At 36.1% G+C, this 13636-nt stretch overlaps 1 protein-coding gene across 2 annotated transcripts in view; it reads right to left on the reverse strand.

The window, feature by feature from the left end:
• LRRC4C (leucine rich repeat containing 4C) overlaps positions 1-10444 on the reverse strand; it is a 98377-nt gene extending 87933 nt beyond the window's left edge. Inside the window, exons 1-2 of one of the 2 annotated variants that reach the window (XM_021403424.1) lie at positions 10360-10444; positions 9068-9205 (exon numbers count right to left, since the gene is read on the reverse strand). The gene's annotated coding sequence lies outside the window, so the exon portion shown is untranslated. Of the gene's footprint in view, positions 1-1423; positions 3303-9067; positions 9206-10359 lie in introns of those variants that run through there. The other variant, XM_021403425.1, reaches the window with a different exon arrangement.

Genomic DNA, 13636 nt, shown 5'->3' on the forward strand with positions numbered 1-13636 from the left:
CAGGAAAAAAAAAAAAAAAAAAAAAAAAACGGTAAAATCATGATCCATCTCCACCAACACCTCAGCCATCCTGCCTTCTTTCCCTCTCCTCCAGAATACTGCAGTTAGAGAAAAGTAAAATTAGTTGCAAAGCTAGTTCTTTACCTTGCCTGAGAAAAACATCCATATAACTTTGGTGGTTCATTTAATTATGTGCTTTTCTCTCTCCTATACCAATTTTGGCCTAATACTTTCATTTGGAGGCTCTACTTATGAAGGCCAAGGTTGAGGATGGTGGAGGTAAGGGAGAAGAAAAGGGTAGAAAGAGGACAACTTCCTACCTACAAGGCATGCCAGAAGAGTGGACAGAAGTAGCATGGTTCCCCACAGGAAAACAAGGACCACTATTTTAAATTACAAGTTATCCTGACTTTATTCCACACCCCCACAGCAGATTTCTCAAGGAAGGGAGAGACATTTACTGGAATGTTACGCATCATTGCTAATCTGTTAACACCAGCGTATACAAGCCACTCTCTATTATTTTCATTATCAACATAATAACAAAAATCTCTTAACACAACTGCATCCTCTCACTACATGTCAATCAAAGTAAATCTTTTTCAACTGTCATGACAGTCCTAGGGGAGTCTGGAGGATTCACCACGAAATTGCAAAGAATTTCCTAGGAGATCTGGAGGGCATGAGTGGCTAGTACAGCCATTCTCTAAACTCCCCTTCAACAGAAGAATGCCCTCTCTCTGCCTGTTACTATTTGTTCTCAGCAACGGAGTGTAAAATATTCCATTTCTCTCAGAGCAGCCTCCTCAAAAACCATTACCACTCCCTGTACCACCCCTTGCCCTACACGCCCCCACTTCTGCCAAAAAACATCCTTCACCTCCATGCTTGATTATAAAATTTTCCTGTTAATACACCATACTGATCTGCAATGTCAGATTAGATACCAGAACTGAAATCAGAGCTTATTTTAAACATTTATTAAATAAATAAGCAGACAAATCGCTTCTGTACATCCAATTCTATGCAACATGCATCTGTTTCTTTTTTTACAGACTGGGCAATCAGGCAGCACCCATCACTCACTGCAGGGGCTTTCTCAAAAGATTCCCTTGCTAGTGAACATTTACAAATGCCATAAAGCCACACGGGCAAGTATCTGCAACGTACTACCAAGGCTGGAGTTGCACTAACAGGAATATTTAAGCTACTGTGAGATTTCAGTTCTGTTCTCATTCTTCCTCTTCTCCCTTCCCAATGCCAGTTGCCCCCCACCCCTCTCCCCTGCCATTACCAAAATTGATATGGCTTCTTTACTCAGGTTGGGGAACAGAGCAAAGAAGTAGAAGGAAAAGAAGAAATGGGGGATCTTTTTTTTCTCTAAGAAATAATAAAATAAGAATAAAATGGAAAGGGTACTTACTATATCCTCAAAGACTATCCAGCTGGAAATCCGAGTGGTTATGAAAAACCAGGGTGGGGGAGGGGTTATGAAAACTATTTCATTACAGCAACCAAACCAAAATTAAAAACAAGACAGGAAAAGGAAATAAAAGATATCCAACTGGAATTTCCAAGCAATTTCAGTCCATACAGGTGCCAATCCTACCCAACACTGCTGAACTCTCTCCTTCCAGCAATTCTGCTTTTTTCTTCTCTGTCCTTTATTTTCTCTGTTGTTTTCAACTTTTCTGCTTAAAATTGCTGTAGTGGTAACACTGATGTTTGCTTCACTGGAGAAGAGGGGTTTAAAACAACAAGAAAAAAAAAGAAAAATTATTGCAGAGGATGAATGGTCTTTCTCTTTCCTGAAACTTTTCATTCCACTGTGGATCCTTCGCCTACTTTCCTTTTTCTGAGGTTTTCTGCCTCTCCAGCTTCTCTGCTCTCCATTGCTTGCTATTTGTTTTTTCTCTGGAGAGCAGAAAGAGCTGTATTTCTGTTTAAGCAGCCCTCCATCTGTATTCTTTTAATGCAATTTTGTTGTGACTGTTAAGATCCAGGTCTTGCCAGGCAATTTTCTTCTTCCCCCTTCTTTGCTGCACTATCAATTATCCAATCCGTGTGTCTCCACATTAGAATGGGGATTCCCATTCTTCTTTTTCCCTATCCCCCACACTCCTTTAAAATAGAATCTCCGTTTGCATTTAATTTTTTATTTGTGTATGTCAATACAATAACTTTTAGTGTCTCTCCCTCCTCTCCAAAGATCTGATTAGATTTCCAATCACAACCCAGTGCGCAATTGGATTTTTGATTTCAGCAAGAAGCCAGCAATCCACAGCATCAGCACTCTCTTCCTCACTTCAGACTCCACGTTATATCCTTTTGCCTTCCCTCCAACTCCTCTGCATTTTCATAATTTCACATTAAATGGAATGAAGGAGGGAGGGAGTAGAGAAAAAATCAAGGTTCCCACCAGCTGTCAAGAATAAATCCATACCCTTATTTTTTAAACACTCAGGATGGGTGTTTTTAACGCCCACTCTCCCCTTTGCTCCCCGCACTTCTCAGAATCTTTCTGATGTTAAAACTCCCCCGATGGGGCACAAAAGAAACCTGGGGAGGCGTGTTTTGTCTTCTTAGCCGTGAGTTTCGCAAGCACTGGTTTCCCTTTGCTTTTCATTTCAGCTTCCTCTCCATCTTTTGTCCAGCAGCTATAAAGATCCAGCAGCACCAAGACGGATAAACTTCTATTTCTTCTTTGAGGAGAGAGAGGGAAAGAGAGAGGGAGAAGGATAAAAGCTCTCCAGCCTCTGCCTCCCTTTTCTTCTCTTTCTATGTTTCAGTGCAGCTCCGATCACATTTCCAATCTCTGCCTGGTATATTTCAGATCTACAAGTTGGATTTCCCTTCTGCACAGCAGTGAGTTAGAATCCCATCTTCTTCCACACGCCAGTTATCTTCTGCCTTTTCTTTCTTCCTTCCTGCCTCCCTCCCTTCCAAGATGACACATTCCCAGGAGCACAGCCTCTTCTTTCAGTTTTTCGTTTCATGCCTGAAATGCATAGCTTTTTGCACAGCTAAAACCCTTTCTCCCTCCCATTAGCTTCAGCTTGAATTCTTCCTGTGTGTGCATGTACGTACGCATCTATGTATATATCCAGTTCCAGACAGCTCCTGTTGTTCCTGCTGGGAGTAGATCCGCTTTTCTGTCGCTCTGGCTTTGTCTGACTCCCCACCTTTCAGTGGCACCCTAGGATTTGCAAATGTCCCGGGGCCAGTCTTCCTCGCTATACTCCTCCTTCACTCCTTCTGTTCTCTTTCTCTCTCTCTTTTTTTTTTTCCCTCCCCCCATTCCCCTTCTTTTCTCTGCTTGTGATCAGTAAAATACAATTACCCAATTACCTCCCATCATCTTAGCACTGATTGGTCAATTGCATTAACACTTGATGTCAGGGAAAGGGTATTGGAGCTGCTCTGACGTGGCTCTGCTGCCACCTGGTTGACAGTGTGGGAACAAGCTCCGAGTTACCTTAAGAAACCTCCAAGTAAGAAAGCAGTAATTGAAAAGCAAGAGATCATCTTAAGGAACGGAATGTCAAAACTCATTTTCTTAAAAGCCTGCCTGATTCTGACAGATCAACCGCTATTCACAGGTACCAGCCGAGCCACAGAGATAGAGGAATGACAATAAAATGAAATGAAGTACAAAGCTAGTTTTGGGGAAAAAAAAAAAAAAAAGTAACATTGGAAATCTTGTACAACTTGTACATTGAGACAATCAGTTTTCTAATTACAGAAATAAATATTTGTTTAAAACTTGTACGCAAAACCTTGTACACAAAAGTTACCTAAAACTCCATTTTGGCAGATGCTTCTTGACAAAAGCCCTATGAAGTGCCTCAAGGTTTTAGTGGGTCTGACTGCTCCAGCTAGTTGTTTAATCACAGGAACACAACAGTACGATGCCTAGGCTCACCTAGCAAATCTGCTGCAGCTTGATTACTATGACTTCTAACCAAGGATTCTGAGTTTTCTAAACTGAGTCATTAATCTGGGCTCCTCAGGCATGAGAAGTTTGTTGTCATTTAACCAAGATATGTTCAAAGTACTTAAGTATGTTTACATAAAGTGTTTGGAATTGGGCTTATGCCTTATATTTTTAGGGATCTAAATTATAAATAAATTTTACAGAAAACCTTGTATGTATAAAGTTAGACATGCTACCCTTTGCAGGATCAAAGGAAACAGAATATGGATGATGTATGTGCCAGCATTTCTCTCAAAATTAGAAAGAAATTATTTATAGATCAAACTCCTCCACACAACCCCCAAAAAAGAATTAGTCAGGCGCTTTCATGGTAATTATAGCAAACTTCATATATTAAGCAGTAACTCTGAGTTATTCCATGCATATAATGATACAGCTAACTTTCTGAATCCTCTCTCAAGAAGTCAAATTATGTTTGATATCCTTACTCATTCTGCAGTCTTTGGTGTGAAACTGGCATACTTGAAAATAAAAGAAAATGAAATTTTAACTTATATGTCATATCATAAAGTTTCTGTAGAATTAAAAAATCCATAAACTAGCTGAATTCAGTAAATAACACTTTCTGAATCATTAACATTGACTTTCAGATTTATTCTACTGACTCAGTGGGCTTTCTGGTGAGAAAGTTCTATGATACAAGTTAAGAAAATGAAACCAAGTCTTTAACCACTGTAATACCATTTAGCATCTGATCTTACTATCACTGACATTAATAGCAACAACAAATTCCCTACTATGGGTGAAAGACTGTGTAGTTATAATAAATATTCCAAACAAAATCGTCTTTCAAATACACTGAAAAAAGACTTTGGGAATTTTGGAGAAGGCAGTGAGTGTGATATGAGATGAAGTTGCTGACAACTAACAATCCTTTTTCTCAGATGTTGAGCTTATTTTGTTCCTGTCTGATTCATTGATGCTGCTGATATATTTTGGGCCTACAAACTTTTTATGACTCTTTTTCTTTTGAGTGCTTTAAATTGGGGGGGGGGGGGGGGGGAGAAGGAAGAATAAAAATGTTCCTTTACCCAGAAGGATAAAATTGTCACAGCCCAATATTTGTTTGCTCCACTTTTTCTTTATAAAGTGCCCTAGCAACTTCCTGGTAATACTAAGGAACTTGTGAGTAAATATGAAGGTTGCTATACCTGAATTAAAAAAATATATATATGAGCACTGAAACCAGAAGACACAGCTTTTGAGAATCTAATCAGAATTTAAGACACAAGCATCTGCAAAAGCTACAATGTCTCCGTGGATACAAACTACTGTATTCATAAAAAGCTACAAAATATTTCATTACTGTCAGAAATATTCATATTCTGCATTTTGATGCCATTCAAATTGCCAATACTTTAGTAAAATATATGAAGATATGCTTGCATTGATTGGACTAAACACAAAATTAGTATCGACTGTAACATGCTGTAGGCAAGATTGTAGGCATACAATCTTCTATCCTAAAGTTTGTTATTTTTAATGTACCGGTTATACTTCTATCACCTAATATGCATAGAAAATAGAGTGATTACATTCTCAGACCATAACTATAAAGCAATCTTATTTGTCACATTCATGTGATGACACTACGTATTATATGGAAAGGTGCATGTTTCTTTACTAAACAAAATCCAAAATGCAATTGTATTATCTGTTTCTCAAGCACAAATGCCACCTATGTGTCAGATCTATTCAAAACAAATATGTAAGTGTTTTCACAATACATCATTTACTAATGAGATATTAAAAGGGTATCATTGGGTCCAAACTGAATTATTTGTGTGACTTTTTATGAAGTATGTTGCATATTGATGCCTTCAAATGATATTATTTATATATTGCTCTCAATCTGCTGCAGGTTTTCTAGGTAACAAAAACAATTCCATACATTTCAGTTCACAAACCTCATTTAACACAGCGTATTGATATCGAACAAGAAAGAAACCTGGAAATCTTTGGACAACAAAAATGACGCAGTATTTCTAAGCAATGCCAAGGTGAGAAAAAGGAAATATCCTGGGGGCTTCTGTTCCTAAACTGAGGAGATGCTATTTTCCATGCTCTTTCCCCACCATTGGCCACATTCAAGTGGAATGCAAGTGTTAAGAAGAGCAGCTACTATCTGGTCTTCCTCAGCCTGGGAACTGCCCTGGACACTATGGAACAAAATTCCAGTCACACAGTGGAGGTCACTAGGTCCTGGCTCTTCTTCTGGACCAAGATCATCGTGAGTCAAAAAGGTAAACAGTGAAAAAAACTAAGCATAGATTGGCAAGGAAACTTTGGTTATTTTTCAGCTAATGGAATAAGCTTGCCTAATCCTTAGTATGGTGGTGAAAGCAAATCTCAAATGTATGTACTGGCAAATGTTCACACAATGAACATGGACAATGACCAAACGTCATAACAATTCCTTATTGATAAGTGATGAGTTAAAGAACAGAATTTCTGTCTGTGAATAGCACTGGAAGTAACTAATGGAAAAGACTAGATACAGAATTGTCAGTCATTTGGTGAATGAGAAACATGACTAAAGTCTAAGAAAAGCAAAACCTAATTTTTAAATAAAGGAAAAGAGAAACCTTAAAATTGAATAAGAATAAACAAAGTTCAAGGAAAAGTGCAAAACCAGACCATTATGCTTATACAAAGTAAAGAGAAAAGCAGTTCCCAAGTTGTTCCAAGCCAATGGCAGCCCTGCCTTCCTTTTAAATAAATATGAAGAAATCATAAATGAAGCTGTGGAACATATTATTCTTTCTATTTTATTAAACACTGCTGACAAAAAGCTGCTTGCACATGGAGACAGGGCTTCAATCATCTTTTAGCCTACTGCTTACAAAGGAGAACAAAAAATGCTGACAAACATACTTTTATCTGTGGGGATCTATGGTATAGCTCACTAATTAATTTAGGGATTCAGTAGATGCTGAAAACCTCAGATTATATACAATATATATCATAAATGATGTGATTTTTGTAATATAATTTAATCTTATGGTACATATTTACATGTGTATGTGATTTTATTGATAATTGTTCAATTGTTTTGGTATGGCAAAAACTAAAATAAAATCAGGTATATAAATTAGCAGCTGAAAAAAATAGCAGTTGAATATAGTGCTATTTCATTTATTAATCTTCACTTATATTTGGTCTGATGTTTGCAGTTCTAGTTTTAAGTTTTAGTTTATAGGTAATTTTGACTTGGTCATAGAGTCTTAGAAGAAATAAAAGTTTATCCTCCATTCAGGAAGATCTGGGTAGAACCATAGCATGTGCTTTTAGTGCATAGGAAGTTCAAGTGATTGTTCAACAAACCCATCTCTTCATAATATCACAGTATCTGTTATTTCTAGTAAAGATAGAATTGAATGTTGTTTTCTGTTGTGTACATTTGAAAGAAATTGTTAATTGTCCAGTTGGGTTAACAGAACAAGCTTCAACAATTCCTCCTACTGAAAAAACTCAGGGACATCTTTGATGTCAACAACTCATCACTAAAATGCAACGTGCTATATAGAAAGACTTTCTAGATTTTCTGTTTTATGTTTTATTGTCAGTGTTTCCATTACAGCAGAGTCAACTAATTCACCAAGATAAGCATGAGTCAGCAGCATGTCTTTGCTGCAAAGAAGGGTAATGGCATCCTGAGCTGCATTAGGCAAAGTGCTGCCAGCAGGTTCCCCACTACTCAGCAGTGATGAGGCCACATCTGGAGTACTGTGTCCAGTTTTGTGCTGCCTAGTGCAAGAGAGACACAGAACTACTATAGAGAGAGTAGCAAAGGGCCACAAAGGTGGAGAGACTAGAGAATGGCTTCTTTGAGGAAAGGCTGAGAGATGTGGTGAAGAGAAGGCTCAGAGGCAATCTCATCAATGTATACCTACAGGGAGAGTGCAAAGAGGACCAATCCAGGCTCTTTTTTGGCTCTTGTGCCCAATGACAGAACAAGAAGCAATAGGTACAAACTGAAACATGGATGTTTTGTCTGAGCATTAGGAAACACACTTCCCTCTAGCACAGCCCCAGAGATCCTGACATTTTCCTATAGCTTTAACTCCAGGCTTAGAATTCAATTATAGACAAAGTATTTCCTCTCCAGGACAAAGTGCCACTGACATTAAACTGGAAATTCACAGGGAAGGATAACCTGTTTGATTTCAATTATAAATGCAACTGTAAATGACAATAGATCATGGCCTTTCATTTTATTGTCATGCCCCACCTAATACCTCATTTTGTCAGCAGAATGAAAAAAGATGTATAACTTACTGCTACTTTTTTAAGACAACTTCACGAATGATACATCACTCTGGAAATAATATCTTTACACTGTGAGAGCAATGTTTTTCTTCGGTGAATTTAAAGTACCAAGTGAATGTATCAGACATTTAATTTCTTCTACTGTGGGGTTATTGTGACTGGAAAACACAATTTACATTTATTGAAAATAAAATCTTAACTATATATGCCTCAAAAACATAATGAGTAAAAATTTAGCAGCAAAATTGCTCTGCCTCATCCTCATGTTTAGCATAAATTCAAAGTGAAATTCTAGTTTGGGGAAAAGAGCTTCAGAAAAGACCTCCCAGACAAGGCAAATTTAACACAGCAGATTTCTAAATTTTCACTGCAAAAAAAGGGTAATGACTTGCTTTATCCATGCAAGATCCTAAAGCAAGTTAGCTATAGCTTTTGAAAAAGTGGATCAAAGAAGAAATGGCTTGTGCAATGACATCACTGGTAGAGAACACTGTCAAAATGAAAGAGGAAAAAAAAGTAGTTCACAGTACAAGTAACTATTATTAGTAATTACTGTAGTAAATAAAATAACTCTCCTTTTCAACGTGCATTTTCAAGTACTTATAACTTCCTAAATAAATTACTTCCAACTAAATATCTTCAGTTTCCTCTATACACTAAATCTGGATATAACTTGTAAATATAAGACAAATTAGCACTTAACTCTCAAATTATCATTTAACTCTGCTACACTTTTCTCATAATGTATTTTTCACTTAACTCTACTATGTAAATCATAGCATACATAATAACCTATTTTCTTACCATCAATCCTTGGAGGACTGTGGCCACTGGTGAGAATATCAAAAACCACATAGACAGGATCCACACGTATTGTATTTCCAGAGTGCTTGCATGCTTTCAGGATAGATTATTCCATTTCTTGTACACCTGTCACTCTACCTGAAAAAAAATAGAAATTATATTTACTGAATGGGTGAAAAGGACTAGGAAGAGTGAAGAGTTTCACAGCCTGAGTGCATGATATAAGACACCAAATTAACAAATGATGTGCACCATAACATGCAAAGCAAATTTGAAAAATGTAGCAGTAGAGAGGAAACAAACAAACAAAAACCCACTTAAAAATAGTTATCATTCTTTTCAGTATCTGAGCAATCCGTAGTTGATACTAAATAATTTAAGATTTCTGAATGTGGTATGATACAAACATACTTTGACAGATGTTGACTCAAATTAGATGGATTAAAAAGTGAGAGAGCAATTTACGACCTAGCAATGAATGAAGGCAGTAAGCACCATATTTATGCTCGTAAGTGCTCTGAAATATGGTATAAGTTGGTAAAAGATCAACTTGCACCTGAGTTTCCCAAATTTTCTCATGCAGTCTTCAGCTCTCACTTTTATCTCTACATTCCCATTAATTCACATGGAAGTTGTATGTTGTTTTAAAGAACATATGAAACCCGAAATATCTAATGATCTTTCAGCATCAGTGTAAATAAGTGGATTAAAAATCATAAAAAAATAATCATAGAATCACAGAATCATAAAATGGCTCAGGTTGGTAGGGACTTTAAAGATCATCAGGTTGGAATTTACCTGAGTACTGCTACTCTAGAACAGACCAATAGTCTGTCTAGTCCATTGCAGCATAACTTCTATAAAGAATGTGTATTCCATAGTAATTAATTCCACAATATTCATTTCATTAAAAAGTGAAAGTAAAAGAATAGATTTGCACTTAAGTAGTGAAAAAGTTACATGGAGAATATGTAAACACGTGTTATGGAGGCAGTAAGACGAAATAGGTTTACTACAGATCTTTGTTCCTTTAGGATATGATTCCACAAGAAATTCTTAAAGAAAGTTGTGTTTGAAAATATTTCTAATGATTTATTGAATGTATGTTAGAAATGTTGATGATAGTTTAAGAAATTCTGCCATGGCTGGTGAAAATGATTATAAGAATAATGATTATTTAAAGTGTGTATTTAATACTTTTATCCATTAGTGATACTTTAGGCTCATTTTTCCTATAATCTCTCCAGTGTTCTTTCCCAATATGCATGATAGAGTTTTAAATTGAAACCTACCTTACTGAATCAAATCTGATCTTCAAGATCTATGGAGGAGTGTCTTGTAAACAGGATTTATGGTGATGATGAAAGTAAAAATCCTGCAAGAAATGAAACATTACTTTAAGGAGCTGTACAGTGATGTAGGACTGTTTGGGAAAAAAAAAATAATGGTGATGTAAAAGAGTCTGAATTTGTTGAATGTCTATCACAATAGTTTTCTTTTTTTTCCCCTACATTTCTCTCTCCTTATGCATTTCCTATCAATATTACCTGTTTTACACTCCTTTGTACATGTAAGTGTAAATTATCTCCAACAAATGAAAAAAAACCACAAACTATTATTTAAGATAGGAGAAGTGGTACTGGTGTCAAAGTTTTAGGTACTACAGGCTTTGGGCAATAAGTAGGGGTAATACCAAGAAAACTGGGATACTAGGGTGAAGTTTTCAAACTTTACAAAAATTATGTACAAATACGTTCAGTGAAAATTGGGAGGACAAGGGACAGGGTCTTTAATTAAAAGCAGATCAGGTGGGACTTTCTCTCAAAAGTTCACTTTGTTAATCCAGCTCCATTTAAAATGGGTTCTCCAAAGAGGAGCCAGCTTAAATTAATTATGAGTTTTGGAAAAGACATTCAGTAATTCTGTGTGAAAAGCATATTCATAAAAGCATGAATTACCCATCTGTGGTTCTAAAGTACATAAAGCTCACTTAACTAGAATTCCTATTCTAGAAATTTGGAGGAGATATTTAGGTTCAATGTAGAAATTCAATGCAAACACTACCAAAAAGGAGGCAGAAAGCTGTTTTAATTTTGTATTAAAAACTTCTCCCAGAAACAGCCTAAGACTAATATTATATAAAAACTAATTTTAGAACAAAAATACTGATAACATCAAACTACTCCTAATTTGATGATGTGTAGAATAAACAACAAGGGTTTTTTGCTTGTTTGTTTGTTTGCTTTTCTTTTACTATGCCCCCTCTCTCCTCAAGTTATATCACTAATAGGAAAAAAATAAAAAGAAACACAAGTAGTAATAATTAACTGGTCCCAAAGTGATTATTTTTACACAAGTACTGCTCCTTAACATTCACTTAAGAATTCAAACAGTTATTAAAATGACACATGGTAAGACTTAAATGTTGTTATTTTCAAGCTTGTTTTGTATTGATTTGTTTTTTAATAGTCAAAAAAAAAAAAACAGGAAAGGATATTTTCATAAAAGAGTTTTTCACACTTCTATGACTTCTAAAATACAGAATATAGAGAACATTTCTAATTTATTTATTCTAAAAAACCATTTCCTCTGGTTATCACAAAGTATGTACTTAATCTATAAATGAATACTCTAGAACGAGAGGTGAGTCTAAAATTTTTCTAGTTTTTAGGCAGAATGTCATGGTTCCTGTTAAATTAATGCTTTACAGATAAGAACTTGAGCTTGCTAAAATGTGCTGACACAAATTTCTCATTTGCTAAAGTATACAGGTCTAGCAACATCAAAACATCACCAAATCTGACTGTTCTACAAACAAAGCCACTAGGACAGATTTTAAGTGGCATTCAGTTGCTGAAATACATGGATTGGAACATTTTGAGATTTACAGAGTTTGTCTAAGTGCATTAATCACCTAACTCCATATGTCTTCATCTTTAAAAGCCCTTCAAGCAAGAACGCCATTTGTTTGTTTGCTAATATAAGAGAAAATAATACATCCTAAAGGTATAAAGTCCATATGTAATTTACAAAACTAAGGAATATTTGTTACAGATAGTCAGCATCATTCATTTCAACTTAATCACACCAAGTTATTTGCGGCTATTCCATTTTTAAAAAGTCTTAATTTTTATTTTTTACTTCCTTTCAGCAGAAGAAAAACAGCATCTTTTCACAATGGTATTAGGTGGGAGGCTGAGTATGGCAGGATTATGAGTCAGCTATAAAACCTGCTGGTCAGTAAAAAAAAACCCAAATCCTGTAACAGTTGCTGAGGTTATTCTGTGCAGACAGAAAATACATTAGATAATATACTCACAGCTTCAAATTTATTTCCAGAATATTATATTAAGATACAGAGAATATCTGAGATACAACACTCCTGCCTTGCTGCAGAAAACTTCAAATACTGCCATCTTATATATTCCATCTTTAACAAGCTGAATGATGCTTGCTCTGGGCTAGTTCTGTATTACACCCATGCATTCCTTTGGGATTTGATTTTGTAAGGCTTTTAAGTGAGATATCTATAGTGCAATCATACTGATGAAGACCTGTATTCCAAGCTCTAGAATGGCAAGGATTTCTGCTTTTGTAAAATGAGAGCAAGTATATACACTCAAGCCCTTTGTCACACAACAGTGTGGGAGTAGAAGAGTTTATTAGGCAAGGTGCTAGGAGTGAGAGGGAAGTAAGATCTAACTACTTGCAGCTATAACACATTATTATTCATTGCATGGTGTGTCACTCTGACTGTCGTAATGCACAGAAGAAGGCATACACTCAACAGCACTGAGGGATTGCAGAGGCATGGGTCATTTTGGGGAAATACTTCTGTCACGATTCAAGCACAGGTTTGCTGCTCACTGTTGAATGGTTCTAGCATCACAAGCTATCAACTAATAACCAACAACAAACAAAATTACAAATCAAGACATATCTGTGAAGGTTTCCTGAGAAGGAGGTAGAATTCAGTGTTTAAAGTATTCTGTTAATATTATTCAACAACATTTGTTAGTCTTTGAGAATGTGATCTGAACACAATCTAGGCCAAATGTGCAAACAATTGCATGGGTATGGGTGTCAGCAACACTTTACACTGAGGAAGAAGGTTAATAGAAGATGGTAGAAGATGCAGGGCCAGAGAAGGCATAAGTATAAAATTTAAAATCACCAAGGTAGAACATAAATAAATAAAGATCAAGATAAGGAGTTCAGATACAGGCATCATGTTGAAAAAAACAGACACACCAATTCAAAAAAAAACTGTTCTCAAACATAATTCTCGGGTTATGAAGCATTATTGCAATCAGCCTGCTGGAGACCTTCTTGCTTCTAGCAGTTAGTATCACTGCTTAGAAACCTCATCTGGACTTCACCAATGTTAACGTGTTTCTTTTAGAATACTGTGAATATCAAGATACAAGAGACTTTATACTAACTCACACTGTAATCTTCCTTTTTGCAGAGACATTTCAACAGAAATGAGAGATGCAAAGAGTATTTCCTGGGAAAATAACTATTGGAGGAGCTAAAGATCATGGCTCCCTATTAGTATCAATTTGTTAA

This window comes from Numida meleagris, chromosome 6, assembly GCF_002078875.1.
Source record: "Numida meleagris isolate 19003 breed g44 Domestic line chromosome 6, NumMel1.0, whole genome shotgun sequence".
Taxonomy (NCBI): domain Eukaryota; kingdom Metazoa; phylum Chordata; class Aves; order Galliformes; family Numididae; genus Numida; species Numida meleagris.